The 16039-nt window shown below is 38.4% G+C and overlaps 1 long non-coding RNA gene across 2 annotated transcripts; it reads left to right on the top strand.

Annotated features, from left to right (window-relative positions):
• Positions 1-5596: 5596 nt before the first annotated feature.
• Positions 5597-12054, top strand: LOC129350913 (uncharacterized). 2 transcript variants are annotated; one of them, XR_008604501.1, is made up of 3 exons: positions 5597-5716; positions 6469-6569; positions 8426-12054. It is a non-coding gene; the product is annotated as an uncharacterized LOC129350913 (long non-coding RNA). The 2 variants fall into 2 exon arrangements; XR_008604502.1 differs by lacking the exon at positions 5597-5716 and having other exon boundaries at positions 6274-6569; positions 8426-10247; positions 10311-12054.
• Positions 12055-16039: the final 3985 nt, after the last annotated feature.

Raw genomic sequence — 16039 nt, 5'->3', positions numbered from 1 at the left:
TCATAGGGCTCTGTGAGCCTTTAGCTATGGTTTTATTGGTGCTGTGAGCTATGGGCTAACATCAGCATGCTATCATAAAATGTGTGATGCTTAGTAGGTCTAATGTGTAGTGTCGTAGTTTCTCTTAAACCTCAAGGATGTGTAGATGTTGAAGAAAACGTCCATTGACACTGTTACTTTTATAATATAGTTTATTACATAAATAAGACAGCATCTGAACAGGCACCATGGTCTGCCTGTGGAGAGTTTCCCAGCCAATATGAAAATCCCCCTTGAACAAAGGGCTGGTGGTCATTTTATACCCTCTGGTAAAGGATAGAATTACAGCATCTGGTTCAAACCCCTACTCAAGAACAACACCTCCTCAGACAAAAACCCCCTACTCTGCACATTCCTAAGGGTCACAAATCAGCTATAGGTTAACAGTGGACCCCAAGGTCAACACAACATAGGATTTCTTGAGCAGAAACACATACCTCAATACTTACTGCCTCCTGTTAGTTAACAGGTCACTTTATGGTCAACAACTATCAGAACTCATATCAGATCAGATACTACATATTTCCCCCCTTCGAGACATTTGTCTCGCTAATTATCGTAATATTGAGTACATATGAGTCACACTGAAAATGTTTATGACATTTCGTCTGTCCATGCTAATCATGGCACAAGCTTAGCAACATAGCAAATTTATGGAGTGCGAGAGCGAAAAACCTGCCAGGCAGCTAGCTTTCCCAAATTATCCATCAAACAATCAAGACAGGAAAATTCTCCCACGGTCCCTCTGCCTAGGCGACCACATATGGTACTCCAAGCCAATCAGAAAAGAGGTTCAAAGGAATCTGTGAAATAAGTGGAAGCAAATACATTTGGGAATCACAGAAATAAAAATCAAAAAGTGTCCAGAGTCAGGCTGGTCGACCCATCGTACCCTTCAGTGGACCTCTTCCTGCCTAACATCACTGTCCCTAAACAATCGAAAAAAACAAAACACCTGAGATCCCAATGTACTCACCTCCTAAGAGAAAACATCCCCTTATCATAAACAGCTCACATCCATCATAGAGTTATAGAAACCCCCTAAACTAAACATACTAGCATTATCACAATTCAAATATCCCCCTATGTAGGAAAATGTAAGCAAGAGTAAACATCTCATGATAAAACAGATCATACATGATGAAACAACATCCAATCCTGTAAGCATACATAAGAACACATCAATATATCAAACTGTCGCTCTTCAGCATCAGCATCTTCTGATGTCGTAGTATGCCACTGCAGTGTCCTCATTCAGGATTCTCCCTCCTTTCTCATTGTCCATTCCATTGTCCACATGTGAACATCTGAATCCACTCGGCTGCAGGAATCTCTGCACCACAGCCACTCTCTCCCCTCAGTGTTCTAGGAAGAAACAAATCATCCACCAGTATCTTGCAACCAACAACATCATACATAGCAGTTCACTTTGTTACCAGATTATCATCAGATTATCATCAGATTATAATCAGATATCTTGCAGTCCCCCCTTTGATCAAACTAAATCCCCTTAAGGTTTGGACATCTCTATTTTAAGTGACACCCTAAACATCAAACTTAACAACCAACTTAACAAAAACTTAGCAACAACTTAGCAACGGACTGAGTATCCAAGTCATCTTCCAATATGTATCGCAAATATGAGAACTATGTAATGTCTCCACACTTAGCGGAACACTGAAAAATCTACTACAAAATCAGGCACTATACTCTCAAATCATCTATCATACAATAAGAATCCCCTCGCTGTTTCACTGACTGTAGATGTATGTTGCTCTCAGGATTCAGACTCACTCCTCTATAACCACTAGTCACTACAAGCCTCTCTCCTAGATTCCACCAGCTGCATCTGATGTAGTTTCCTAAGCATCTCCTCATCCTGCTGTTTCTGAGCATGCTCCTTCTTCCTGTATAGCTCCACCAGATGAGCCACATGATCTGTGTAGGCAGCTCTCGTCATGCTCCCCAGAGAAACCACTTCTGCCAGTCTACTCCTCACTGGTAGGGGCAACCCCCTCTGTATTGTACTTCGCAGAATCAACTTCTCCATCTGGTTCACATCTGGATCATTTCCTGTGACATTTCTCCACATCTGATGAGCCCCCAACACATAGGCCCTCGGATTCTCCTCTGAACCCAGTGGCTCAACCAAAATATTATCAGGATGTATGTTCGTTGGGAACGTATCTCTCAGTGCTCTCCACATCCTACCTCTACTTGCAGCAAAGAGATCTGCATCATTCACCACAGTTGCCACATATCTGTTAAGACCCACCTGTTGTAGGATCTCCTCCATCACAGGAACTCCCAGGAGACTAGCTAAGAGTCGCTTAATGTCTCCCATGGCAGGTTGTGCTCCCACTAGGACCTCCTCTAGCTTCAAAATCCAAGGATATGCCCCATCATAAAGAATCTGCAACTTCTCAAGTATATCTGACATATCAGTATTCTGCCAAGGCTTGTATTCCAGATTCTGGCCTCTAACAACCACTGGACACATCTTATCTGACACCTTTCCTCTCCTACTCTCAACTTCTCTTAAAACCCACTGTCTCTCACTCTCAGAATCTCCATCACTGTCTCCATCCTCACTCTCATCAGTCTCCATCCTTTCTTCCCTCTCTTCTCTGCACTCAACAGCCTTCAAGCCAAAGCAACCTCTCCACAAATGTTCAACAATCATCTCAATCACTAATGATCCACTAACCAATAAATGCCTCAGATGGTCAGTCTGTTGCCAAGCTTCCTCTCCAATAAGTGAAACATCCCCTCTATATATACACAGATGTGCTTCATCAACCCCAAACTAAAGGAAACACTGTGGACCGATATGTGAACAAACTAAATATGTGTCCCCAATATCAGAAATAAACATATGTGTGTGCACATAAGCAAAACAACATCAAAAACAGTTTGTGGATAAAATCACACTAGCCTTGATGACGTCAAACACCAGAGCCACACATGCTGTCATCCGCAAAGCTTCAGCTCATGTAGAGCACCATCAGCTGCCCTCTCATCTGTCCTCTTGGAGATCAGAATTCAGACGCATTCCATCTCCTCAGTCTCCTCCACAATTCTCACACATCCCAGTCGAACATTGGAAAAACAAAACAAAGGGTTAATGTCATATGATCACCATCAATCTTCCACATCACCCCAAAAAACCACTCATTGCAATTTGCACTCATCTCTGTCAACATTTAGATCATTTCATTGTCCCCCACTAATATCTTCCCTCAAGAGTCTCTACTTCTCCTCAGTCTCAGCAAAGGCTCCCATATATTCATCAGATGTATACACATCCACTATAAGGCTCAGATGTATATTATCAATTCACAATAGTCCTCTCATAAGGCTCATATGGATACAGCAACTTCATAAACGTCCCCCCTGCAGAAGGGATCATAGGTATTCAACACTAAGGAGGCAACAACCTCTCTCTATATCTATTTAATAAGACTATCCTATATATATATATCTATCTATATCAGCTACAAAAGTCGACTCAATCAGAAATATCCCCTCTATTCATCTATGTATTCATTATCTGTTTCATTTTGGCCACATTTCTCCCCAACAAACAGCACAGGGACCTGCCCCATGTCAGAGATCTCCCACACACACACAGAGAGACAGACACAGACAGAGCAGGGAGGAGGGGCTGGGACGGCCAGACCCAGACCCAGACTCACAAGCGCAGTCAACATTCATACAAATCCTAAAGCATGCTTAAGCCGCTCCTTCAACTTTCTCTCTCTCTTATCATCTAAATTTGTGCTACCTTGAGGCGTAAATATTCAATCGAAAAGCTGCTTCGTTTACAGTACGTCTACTTATAAATCGAGTGGGAACTTCATCTACGACTGAATTAAAACTTACACCCCCAGTTCTACGAACCGACCCATTACATGTAGGCTATTCACATAACAGGGTTTGTGGCCAGTGCTACCTGCCTCCCAGAGGGCTTTGTCCAAATCTGCGGCTTCCCTTGTCATCCTCATTCCTCTTCTTCTCAAACTCGATTTCTTCAGGCCTCTTTTCCTCTTCTTCTCTTGGTCTCTCTTCATTTCATCTCTTCCTCTCTATATTTTCACTTTGCCAATTGACCTCTGGGCCCCACAGGTAAAATCCACTCTGTCCTCTTCTTTTCTAAATGCCAATTCGACTACTCAAAAGCCAACTTTCACTTAAAGCTTCTAATTTACACGTCTTACCCTTAACAAGATTCAGGCCTGTCTCATTAAACTTGCATGGTTATTTAGCTTGCTCCATCGTTACTAGTTCTGCTATTCTACATTTACCTCTTCAACTTCAACATTTCAACTTCTATTTCTCTTCTCTACTCTATTGCTGCAGCATCATCTCTCTTCACTTCTAAACTCTCTCTCTCTATACTTTTCCTCTCTTAAACTCAATAAACTCCTTTTCTGTCAACTCAACTTTTATCTATGAATAAACCCCCCAATTTAGACCAAACGCTATCCTAAACCTCAACACATCCTGGCATATGCACACATGATCCTTTACAGTGCAGCCAAGCACCCCCAGCTTCCACGCACCAACCAGCACCTCACATTGTGTGAAAAACATACTCACTCTCCTCTCTCTCTGACCAGTCCTTTCTCTCTTCTCCTTCTCTGAAGCGGTGGAAAAGTGCGCTGGAGCTGTCGGTGACCTCAAAGAAGACCACAAACTGATCCCATCCTCGTCGCCACTTTTTGTCGTAGTTTCTCTTAAACCTCAAGGATGTGTAGATGTTGAAGAAAACGTCCATTGACACTGTTACTTTTATAATATAGTTTATTACATAAATAAGACGGCATCTGAACAGGCACCATGGTCTGCCTGTGGAGAGTTTCCCAGCCAATATGAAAATCCCCCTTGAACAAAGGGCTGGTGGTCATTTTATACCCTCTGGTAAAGGATAGAATTACAGCATCTGGTTCAAACCCCTACTCAAGAACAACACCTCCTCAGACAAAAACCCCCTACTCTGCACATTCCTAAGGGTCACAAATCAGCTATAGGTTAACAGTGGACCCCAAGGTCAACACAACATAGGATTTCTTGAGCAGAAACACATACCTCAATACTTACTGCCTCCTGTTAGTTAACAGGTCACTTTATGGTCAACAACTATCAGAACTCATATCAGATCAGATACTACAGTAGTCTATGTTAATCTTATATAATATAATAGTGCTGGAGGGTAGATTTTGGGTCCGTGTATTTATCTAGCAATTGAATTTTCCGTTCTGAAACCGGTATTGAAAAATAAAAAACGAGTGGTTACTTGATTTTCGTTTTAAAATACAAAAATCAAAATTGAAATACAAGGCGTTTTTCTTTTTCACGATCAAAAAGGGATGTACGAAATTTTAAAAATGCTTTGATTTTCATTTCATATTTAGAATAACAAAAAAATAAAATCAGTAAGAGACAGAAACGAAAAAAGGTCCGTTTTTTCATTTTCTGAGACCGGAAGTGGTCATCAGCAAGTGTGGACCAAACGACAACAAGATTCTCAGAGGGCGGAGCCAGAGAGCAGTGTTTGGTCAGACCATAGATAATATAGAAGACAGCGCGCTAGCGTATCTAGTCTATGTGTATCTATGGTCGGCACGTCTGGTAGCATCTCTGGCTGCTGTTGACCTTGTTTTTGCAGTAAAACACGGTAAGCAGATAAATACTCCTAACCAGTAGCGTTGTTTTGTTGTATGGTAAGTCAGCGACTTGTGAAGAGTTGTGTTTTGTCGTGTTTGAGCAGTTGGTCCGGACGTGTTAGCTAGCTAAGCGGCTAAGTTAGCTAGCGGGCTAATTAACACAGGTGGCTAACTTACCGCTGAACACCTGTGTTAGTTGCTGCTGTTCTCTGCTATGTATTTTAGCTTTTAAAAAAGTTATTTTACTTTAAGGTAAACTGACACCCGTTGAGCTGCACTGAAGTTTAACATTCATATATAAAGTGACCTTAATAGTGAATAAACTAACAAGCAGCCATTGTATTTATTTATTATTGCATGTATTTGTAGTAAAACATGAGTTGAAACATCCTACTTTTGGATCTAGAACTGCACAAGCCGTTCATTTTCAGTCACCTGATGAGTTAAACTCCCCTTTTTATGTGAGGTTGAAGCAGAAAGTCTGAGTTAACAAAGAAAGTTGTTTATAATTTGCGATACCTGTTATCTCTGACTGAGGCTTTAGTTTCTGTTGAGCTGATTTACATGTAGAAACTTTGTTCAGGAAGATTTCTCAGTAGCTCAGAGGACAGGCTGCTTTTTACACAACCTTGTAAGAGAATGTCTGTCAATGCTTTCAGCAGAATTTAGAAACACAACACTTCCTAAACAGATGTTTTGAGGCTGTGAGGTTGAACGTTTGAGAGTATATCAGTGTGTTTGTTTGTGGTCTTTGTGTTTCTAGGTGGAAGCTGAATTAGTGAGGATGACTCCTGCTCCTGTCATCTCTAAGCTCCTCACACATCTTTACCTGCACATGAGGAAAATCACTCCTGTAGAATGCAGGTATGTTTGTCATTATTATAAAAAGATGTTGCCTGGTGACCTGTCAGAAACCCATTATACAGAGTCAGCCAAAATAATGTTTACACACATCAGGAAAAGAAAAACTTGTATAAATATTTCAATACCAAATTTATTCAGACATCAAGAGATTAATAAAAGTTATCTTTGGCCTCTACAATTACAAGAGGTGCTCAAAGTGGTGGCCACTGGCTTCCAGACATTTCTGTTGTGTTGTAGACGTCACTTGTTGATGCTCCATTCATGAGGGTAGCGCCATCTGTTGGGAAAACATCCTACAACAGGACACAGAGTTATCGTGATTTGATCAAACTTAGAAAGAGGAATCTATATGTATAGAAGTACTTATACAAATGAAATATTTATAAAAGTTTTTCTTTTCCTGATGTGTGTGCATTATTTTTGGCTGACTGTGAACTTAATGAGAACAAAACTGTCATTTAATTGTTGCTTTGAAAGCTTCTTTAGTGAAAACCAGCTGGTGTTCTGCTTTGAAACAAACTGCTGTTGAGGTCTGTGTTTTTAGGTTTAACCCCACAGTTTCTGAATGAACTGATAGTTGTTTTTTTTTTCCTGATCAATGTGGACGTTATAATTGATGGTAACATTTACTGATCATATAATCAGCATGACAATATAACAGTATAACATTATGACCACCTGACTAATACTGTGTTGGTCCTTTTATGCTGCTAAAACTCCTCTGACCCAGTGGTTCATCAGAACCTCTGGGGATGTCCTGTGGATTCTGTGGATCCTGTGGGTTGCAGGGTGGGTCCTACCTAGACCAGGCTGATCCTGGACCATCCCACAGATGCGCAATCAGATCTGGATGTGGGGAGTGTGGAACCCAGGTGAACAGCTTAGCTCTGTCTTGTTCCTCAGACCACTCCTGTAGTAGCAGTTTTAGTTTGTCCTGCTGAGGGAGGCAGCTGGCATCAAGGACTGCTGTTGCCATGGAGACTAGGGGGTTGTTTGTCCTGCAGTGTTTAGGTGGTGGTACATGTCAAACATCCACATGAACGTCAAGGTTTCCCAGCAGAACGTTACATTAGAACAAGATGATGGATGTTGTTCTCTTCAGCTGTCAGTGGTCAGAATGTTGTGGCTGATTGGTGGATCTGTCTGCCTTTACTCTGACATCCAGAGTTATACAAAAGTGTAGTATGTGTGCAGTGCAGAAGAGATTTACTTTATTGTATGCATTTATTTATTTAGTTTTTTAAGGGAGAGCATTTTTTTATCCACCTGAAGAAGACCTAATCTTTCCCTTCAAAGGATAGTTAATAATTACTACGGCTTCCATAGTGGTCCCATCAGAGAAAATCATATCCATATACAGATTTTTATTAATTCCAGGGCTGGTTCAGTAAAGATTATAATAATAACTACATCAGATAATTCTTGGTCGCAGTTGGAATTTTGCAGCCTGAGAGATGGTTGAGAAGGTTTGCAGTTCTTGTTTTAGCAAAATATGTTATAATAGAAGATCTTTATTGTCATTGTACATGAAATTATCTGCAAACCCGCAAAGTGTATCAGTCTGAGGTATCTAAAAATAAACAAGTAAAGAAAAATGCTTCTAAAGCCAATAATAAACAGAATATTTTGAGGGAATATTCTAAAAAGGAATGAAAAGCTCCATTCTCACTCCTCTCAGGATAAACTGTCATTAAAATTGACTTTAAATTTAGCTTCAACACAAGATAAAAACATTTACTTTCATTACTGATGTCAAGTTTCAATAAAGTTCATGCTACTTTTATAAAATGATGAAAGTGAATAAATTGTATTTCTGTGATCTGTGTTTGATTTCTGTCTTTTCTCCTGTCATCCAGATGTTCAGAGGGAGATGATGCCACATCTGGTCCAGCCGATGGAAGGTCTTGAAGTTCTCTGACTGGCCTGGACTGAAGATGGTCGTCTCACTGGATTTAAGGTTCAGATGCTCAGTAACAAACTCCACCAATGTGCCAACAGGGAAGCTTTAGGTTTATTAAATGTTGCTATGAAGGTTTCGCTGTTTTTCTTTGTGAATGCAATGTGCTCCAACTGAAACTTGAATTAGAACTTAGAAGTAAATCCTTCCATCTGAAAGGATTTAGTTGCATTAATAACCTCATAACATTCTAATTTTTATTCCAGTCTTGGTTGGAAATAGAATCTCTGTATTGATTTAGGTAAAAACTGAACTTCACAGCATGTTGGAGCAAAACAACCAGATGAAAACTGTGATGGTGTTGGATTGTCAGACCGTAATGTTGCAGCTCAAAGCAGCTTTTCTATCTCAGTTCATTCTGACATTCAGCTATGAATCAACACAGCAGATGGTGATCCATGCTGTGGAAGTCTCACATCTCCTGATTTAATGGAGCTGCTTTGCACTTTTTACACTGTTTATTCACCAACACTTTATTTAATCAAAGTCCCATCTAGTTTTCATGAGGAATGTGATGTTTTAATTTCTCTGTGAATAACTGCAGTCTAATGCAACAGCTGGAGTTGTAACATCTGTCCTCATATTGATCATGAAGTATTGATCAGAATACTTATGGTCAGCAGTCATCCCTGAAGTTTTACATTAAAATCTTTACTTGTGTTGTGAACTTTGGTAAGAAGCAGAAACGTTAGCGTTGCCATGGATACATGAGTGTTAAATTCTGTCCATGTTTCATTTTGGGAAATGCAGTCCAGTTCCACAATGTGGAGGAATTTAGTCTCAAAATCACAGACAATAAATATTATCTGAAAGTTGGGTTATTGTTGTTTATCAGCACAATACAAAAAGATTAATATTAGAAATATTCCAGTTAAGGCTCTAGAATATCATGATTTATGTAAATTTACCTCAATAATATGAATGTTCAGGTTAAGATTGTACAGTGATATTATGTAAGTTTAGCTGATTAAAGTTTATGACTCTGCACTAAAATATTATTTTAATTGACATCATTATTATAATATTTAGGGTCAGACCCTACAGTATTGAGATTAAGAAATCAAATATTCTATAAAATGTAAATACACTGAACTCATTTGGATGTATTTAAATGAGACTCTACAATATTATTTGACACAAATCTAAATCAAAATTTTAATTATTTTCATGCCAAACATTTACTGGACTGATTTAAATATTAAAATCACTCCTTTCTAATCCTCTGCTGTATGTTCAAACCTGAGGCCTTAAATAGAAACACACAAGTATCTGATTGAAGGAACTTCTGCAGAGTCCTGGTTCCAGAACATGATGATAGAATTATAGACAAACTTTAACAAAAGCTGCCTGAGAGTTTACAGGTTTTTATGTTAGATTTCTTCAGTAATTTAATGAGTTATCAGCAAAAATCAAGTGTTCATTTGATGAACTTCATTTCCTAAAACATCCAGAATTGGAGCTCATATCTTTGGCAGCTGTAAAGTTTCTGCTCCTTCAAAGTTCACAACACAATGAATGAATTCCTAAAACACTCTCAGTGCTGGAGAGCGTTTGTGATGCTGAAGCAGTGACCAGTTTTTCTGTTTCTTCTCTGGAGATGCACAATGAGGGACGTCTGCAGAGACTGAGAAAGAGTCTCACCACATCCTGACATGAGGAAAAAGACTTTATTGAAGACTACAATGAGAAAAACTATCAGACAGCAGACGGCTGCATTCAAGGTGAGCTCTGAACATTTGATCTGGAACAGGAATTCAATAACGGCAGCATGAGCTTCATTTCAGTCTGTAGCTGCTGAATTCATGGATGAATCATCTGGCACTAGAGAGGAAGACCATCAAACATCCACGTCAGCTGATGGAGGTCCAAGAGTCTCACCAAACAACCAACCTACAGAGTGAAGGCCTCAAATCTGATTGGACGGCCTCCTATTCAGCCACATGTGTGAACAAATGCCTCTAAGCTGATTTGTTTTCTAAAATAAATCTAGTTTGAGTCGGTTATTAAATGTCAAAACAATCCACGTGACTCTATAAACTCAACAGCTTTAAGATTAAACTCTCCACAAGGATCCAAAATAAGTTGGACTTCTACATGAGAGCTTTAATTATTCTTCATCTAATTCCTGAAAAGTTTGGTCAATAAAAAAGACAAAAACTAATATTTTCAGCTGAACTAAAGACAGACTTTGTGATTTTTCTGCTCACATGTTGTGTTGTTGTAAACTTACTCTTTCAAATAAATAGCCGCCTAACCCCCTGGAAACCAGCGTTTGTCCTGTTTTTGTGTTGCTCTCGGCGACCCTAGACAGCCAGGTCCTAATGTTTTTTGAGCAACACACCATACTATGACGTTTTTACAATGATGGTTCTACTATGGAACCAGTTTGACATGTTCAGGTGTTCTTTGTGTGAAAACTCAGAGATTTCAGGTATCAGAAGGTGGTTTTCAACTTTCTTTGTTAACTTTCTGCTTCAACTTTAAACTAAATTTCCTTCACTAACCCAGCCCTCTGGACTTCCAGTAAGCTGTGTTCCTATTGGCTGTCCAGGTGGCTGCTTGGTGTTATCAGGAACACCTGAGCAGCTCAGTGTCTTCCTGCTTTATTTAGCTGCAGTCAAACATTTCCTCTGTTTCTCTTCACCACTGAACTGGGTTTGGCTCCATTGCTTTAGTTTGTTCTTTAGGCGTTGGCTTGCAGCTTCCAGCAGTAAAATCCTCTTTAATGTGTTTCTTGGTGTGTTTTAGGGCTTTGTACTGGATAGTTGTCTTGGTAAATGTGGTTCTTTAGCCACAGTTAGCACATGGTGCTAATGTGTGCAGTGATTAGTGGATTTGATGCAGCTGAGTTGTGTCTTTATCTTGGCTGTAGTGAGTCTTCAGAGGTTTTTGGTCAGACACATTCTGTATTCTTGTTTGAGAACCAGCGTTGGTTGTCCAGAAGGTAAGAGTTCCTGTCCTGATTCTCTGTTCTCAGAGGTTCTCTGGTAGGCTGCAGGAGACTTTAGCGTTTGAGTTGTGCTAGTTTGGTTTTTGTATGGTTTCATTTGGATGACTATCTTGAGGCCCCTCCATGTGGTTTAGTGAGGTTTTCTGGAACAGTTCTACATAGCAACCTGAAGCAGAAGAGACTTTGAGAGTTTTTAGGAAGTTCTGGAGACCAGACTTTAGAGCAGCAGAAACATTTGTCAGCAGTTTGAGCAGGAGAAGGTGAGCTTCAGAGTAGAAATGAGACAGAAACCTTCTTGACCCGTGTGGTGAGGTCCTTTACCAAGAGTTTGAGCAGGTTGTGAAGAGTCTGTAGTTCTTTGGTCTGAAAGCACAAGAAGAGTCGACTCATTAAAGGAGAAAACAGGAGATATTGTTGGTTCTTCTGTCGCTCTGCAGTTTCCTTAGACTGAATATCAAGTTTATATTTTAAATGATTTATCATGTGAGCCCAAGAAGACTGCAGTAAACTCCCTCCATCCCCTGGACACAACATATTTTATTACCATGTTAAATCTTTTTTTTAAAAATGTTTTTGAGTTTTAATCACAGTTTTAGCATAGTTATTTTCTCTTTGCTTGTTTAGTTTTGTCATCTGTGTAAAAGGTGCTAAACAAATAAAGTTGAATTGATAAACTGAATAATTGACTAACTCATGATTGTGACAACAGAAGTATTTTCATTGTGATTTAAGGGTTTATTTCATTTTTAAGGTTGGGGTTAAAATCTTGACAGAAAAAGAAGATTAAAGAAATAAACTACATTAAAAAAATAATTAAAGGAAAAAAAATGTAATCCAATTAAACTTTTACAAAGTTTCATTATTAAAAAGTATTTTTTAAATGTTTAATTATGGAAAATATTGTATATGTAATTTTTTATATTTGTATTTTTAAAAAAATTGTTTAATTTCATAATTACATGTATTTTATCTTGTTTAATTATCTAATTCAATATTTTGTGTTTAATATAATTTAATTGTATTTCATGTTTAAACATTAAACAGACAAAATATTGACTTAGATAATTAAACAAGATACAATACATGTAATTATGAAATTAAACAAAATTTTTAAAATACAAATATTAAAAATTACAGATTCAATATTTTTGATAATTAAACATTTAAAAAATACAATTAAACAAGAAGAATATTAAACATTTAAGAAAATACAAAATATTTAATTAGATTATTAAACCTTTAAAAACAAAACATTTACAGAAAATTAAACAGAAAATACAATGAAGCATTTAAAAAGAAAATTAAACATTAAAAGGTGGAAAAACATTTAAAATGAAAAACCTTAAAGATTTAATCGAAAAATTAAATATTGGGAAAGAAAAAAAAATTCAAACAAGCCAATAAAACATTTGAAAAAACAATTAAACATTAAAAAGACAAAACATTTCGAAATCAAATCAGACATTAGAAAAGAATAAAAGGTGAGAAAAGAGCAAAACTAAACGTTTAAGAAGAATCAAACTAAAGACAAAACATTTCAAAAGACACCAGTTAGACTTTAGAAGATCAAATTAAACAGAAGAGACAAACGATCAAAAAGTGCAAAAACAGATAGTCTAGTCTGAAATGAAAACAAGTTTCTTCAAACATTTCCTCTTTCTATGTTCTTGGTTTGATTGTGGACTGATTTACTAAGTGCTCATTTCAGAAAACTACTTTCCAGATAAAGTCTACTAGTAGTTGAAGGCATTGATCAAACTAATGTTACCTTCTGATCTCCACAAACTTTACTGTTCAGTGAAAAGAATCAAAGTTTGTTGAGGATTTCTAAAAAAACCCACAGGTGAAGGTCTGAGAAGAACTCAGATGGATGGTCTAAATGTGAAATCAAGACTCATGGTCACAAGTTTTAAGGCTTCTATTAACCAGAAAGTTCAAACTAACAGAGAAGTACTGAGAAACTTTTAAAACTTCAGTCCTCAGACTGTCTAAAGGTTCAAACTAACAGAGAACTACTCAAGAACTTTCAAGATTTCAGTCCTCAGAGTGTCTAAAGGTTCAAACTAACATAGAACTACTCAAGAACTTTCAAGATTTCAGTCCTCAGACTGTCGAAAAGCTCAAACTAACAGAGAACTACTCAGGAACTTAGAAGATATCAGTCCTTGGACTGTCTGAAAGTTAAATCTAACAGAGAACTACTGTGGGACTTAGAAAATTTCAGCCCTCAGACTGTGTGAAAGCTCAGGTCCTGAGGACTCGGGAGGTCTGGAGGCTTGGAAAGTCTTGGAACTGAGGGTTCAACCCTCCAGCACAAAGGCTAAAGTCCAACCTCCTGAGAAAAACGGTCGAGTCGAGACTCAAGTTAAAAAAAAAACTCGAAAATGACAAAAAATAGATGATAAATGCGCAAAAAAAAGTAAATTTAGTATCTGAGCAAGTAGCTCAGGGGAAAAGAAGACAGACTCCCAACTGGAGGGTCGCAGGTTCAAGACCCACCACCGGCATTTTTCTTTCTTTGTCTTAGTCAGAATTTGGAGAAAATTTAAGAAGTGTCTGGTCTTGAACCAGCGACCTGCAGCTCCATAGGCAAATCCTTAACTCACTGAGCTACAGATCAGATGAAAATAAAATGATTTCGTCGTCCCTTTGTCATCGTAGTTTCCAAGTGACCACATGGGTGGAGCCAAGGCGGAGCCTGGGTGGAGTCTGGGTGGAGTCAGGGCGGAGAGTAGGCGGGTAGGTGGGTGGCGGCCTCCCCCCCTCTAGTCCCCCACCTCCCCCCACCACCCACCACACCTTCCCCCGCCCGACGAGTTTTTCGAGTCTCCACAAGTTCTTCGAGTCTCGACGGGTTTTCCCGAGTTTCTGGAGTTTCCACCAGGTCGGAGGCAGAACAAGTTGTCATGAAGAGGTGTTGAAGTCGGCCAGGATGGACTGACTTTTTACAGCGACTGGAAGACCACTAGAAGAGCAGGTCTTTAACCACCATCCATAAAATCCATGGAGTCTGTTCCAGAGAAATGAAGGGAGGTCAACTTTTATCAACCTCCATCCAGATGTTCAACTTGATATCTTTACTTGGAGATTTTTAGCACCACGAATCTTTAGTATCACACTTTATTATCACTTATTAGGACTTTAATGGAATCCACCAGCAGATTTACTTTTTGTTGACAAACTATTCTTGTCGTCGTGGGACTGCAGTATTTTAAACTGTTCCTTCTATGTGACCTCATGTTTGTTAGTTTTAGTGGAGAATATTTTTTGAGTTGTCGATTAGTCTCTTAAAAACCAAATAATAAATTGGATTAGTCAAGAGGTTTAAATTTCTTACTTTGTCATATTTTAAATATGACAAAAAAAATAAAAATAAAGCGTCTTGAGACAATTTGACCTGTAATTGGTGTTATATAAATAAAACTGAATTTAAATTGTATGTATCTTGTAATGTTGGAGTAATTCAGCCATATATGTTGGAAAACAAATTTTCTTTGTCCATTAATCTGTTGATTGTTTTCTCCACTAATTCATTTCTTGTTTTGGTTTATAAAATGTCAAACCCAAATATATTCAGTTTACCGTCATAAAAACCAAAAAGATTTACATTCATGATGCAGGAATCAGGCAGTTTTTCACTTTTTATCTTAGTTTAGTCAAAAAGATAGTTGATAATGTGTGAATTGTTGCAGCTTGTGAGCCGTAGAAGGTTTTACTCTTTGGGGCCGAGTGTCAAAAAACATTTAGAAACCAACATCAACAAAACACTCAACAAAGATTTGAACATCATTAAAGGGAAATCCAACTTTTGCATGACAATGTCTAATTAAAGGACATTTATTTCCAACGTAAATGTGTGATATTCATCCTCTGGAGCTTTCTCTTCACATCGTCTTCCACCTGGACTGCTTTGGTCGGGAGCATGTGCAACAAACATTTGAAAAACTGCACTTTAACATCAATGAATGACACTGAAGTTTAATCTCTACATAAATGAGACTGAGTCTGGATGTGCTGCTCTGTCATTAACTCCTAAGTTTAGGGAAAGTTCAAACAAAAGAGAACAGTTCAGATAAGACTTGAGAATGAGCTTATTTTGAACAAACATCTCAGACTTTGAGCTTCAGCACCTCTAGTAAGATATTTTAACAACAAGCAACTCAAGAGATCCAGAAGTTGGAGAGAGTTAGCTTTAGCTGAGCCAAAGAACATGTGGGACGCTAACCTAGCAAACATTTCAGACTTTTCTCTGTGAATTCTGAGATATAATTTCCTATTTAATGACAGCTACTCATCTTAACTCAGTCTCATTAAAACAGACTCTAATTCAGTGTCATCCATCCATATTAAAGTGCAGTTACCCAAAATGTTTGCTGCATGAGCTCCAACAAATCCTGTCCAGGTAGAAGACCACTTTGACAAACAGGAAGTGGATGATTCCAAGCAGATTTATAGAAGGGGGAACCGGACTGTACTAAGTGTGGTCGAGTATAGAGGGGTGTTTTGTGGATTTTTAAGGCTGATAATGATTATTAGTGAGACATTTGGAGTATATTCATTTGC

Source organism: Amphiprion ocellaris, chromosome 17 (assembly GCF_022539595.1).
Source record: "Amphiprion ocellaris isolate individual 3 ecotype Okinawa chromosome 17, ASM2253959v1, whole genome shotgun sequence".
Taxonomy (NCBI): Eukaryota; Metazoa; Chordata; class Actinopteri; family Pomacentridae; genus Amphiprion; species Amphiprion ocellaris.
The sequence above is the reverse complement of the archived record's forward strand: the minus strand, read 5'-3'. Positions and strand labels throughout refer to the sequence as shown.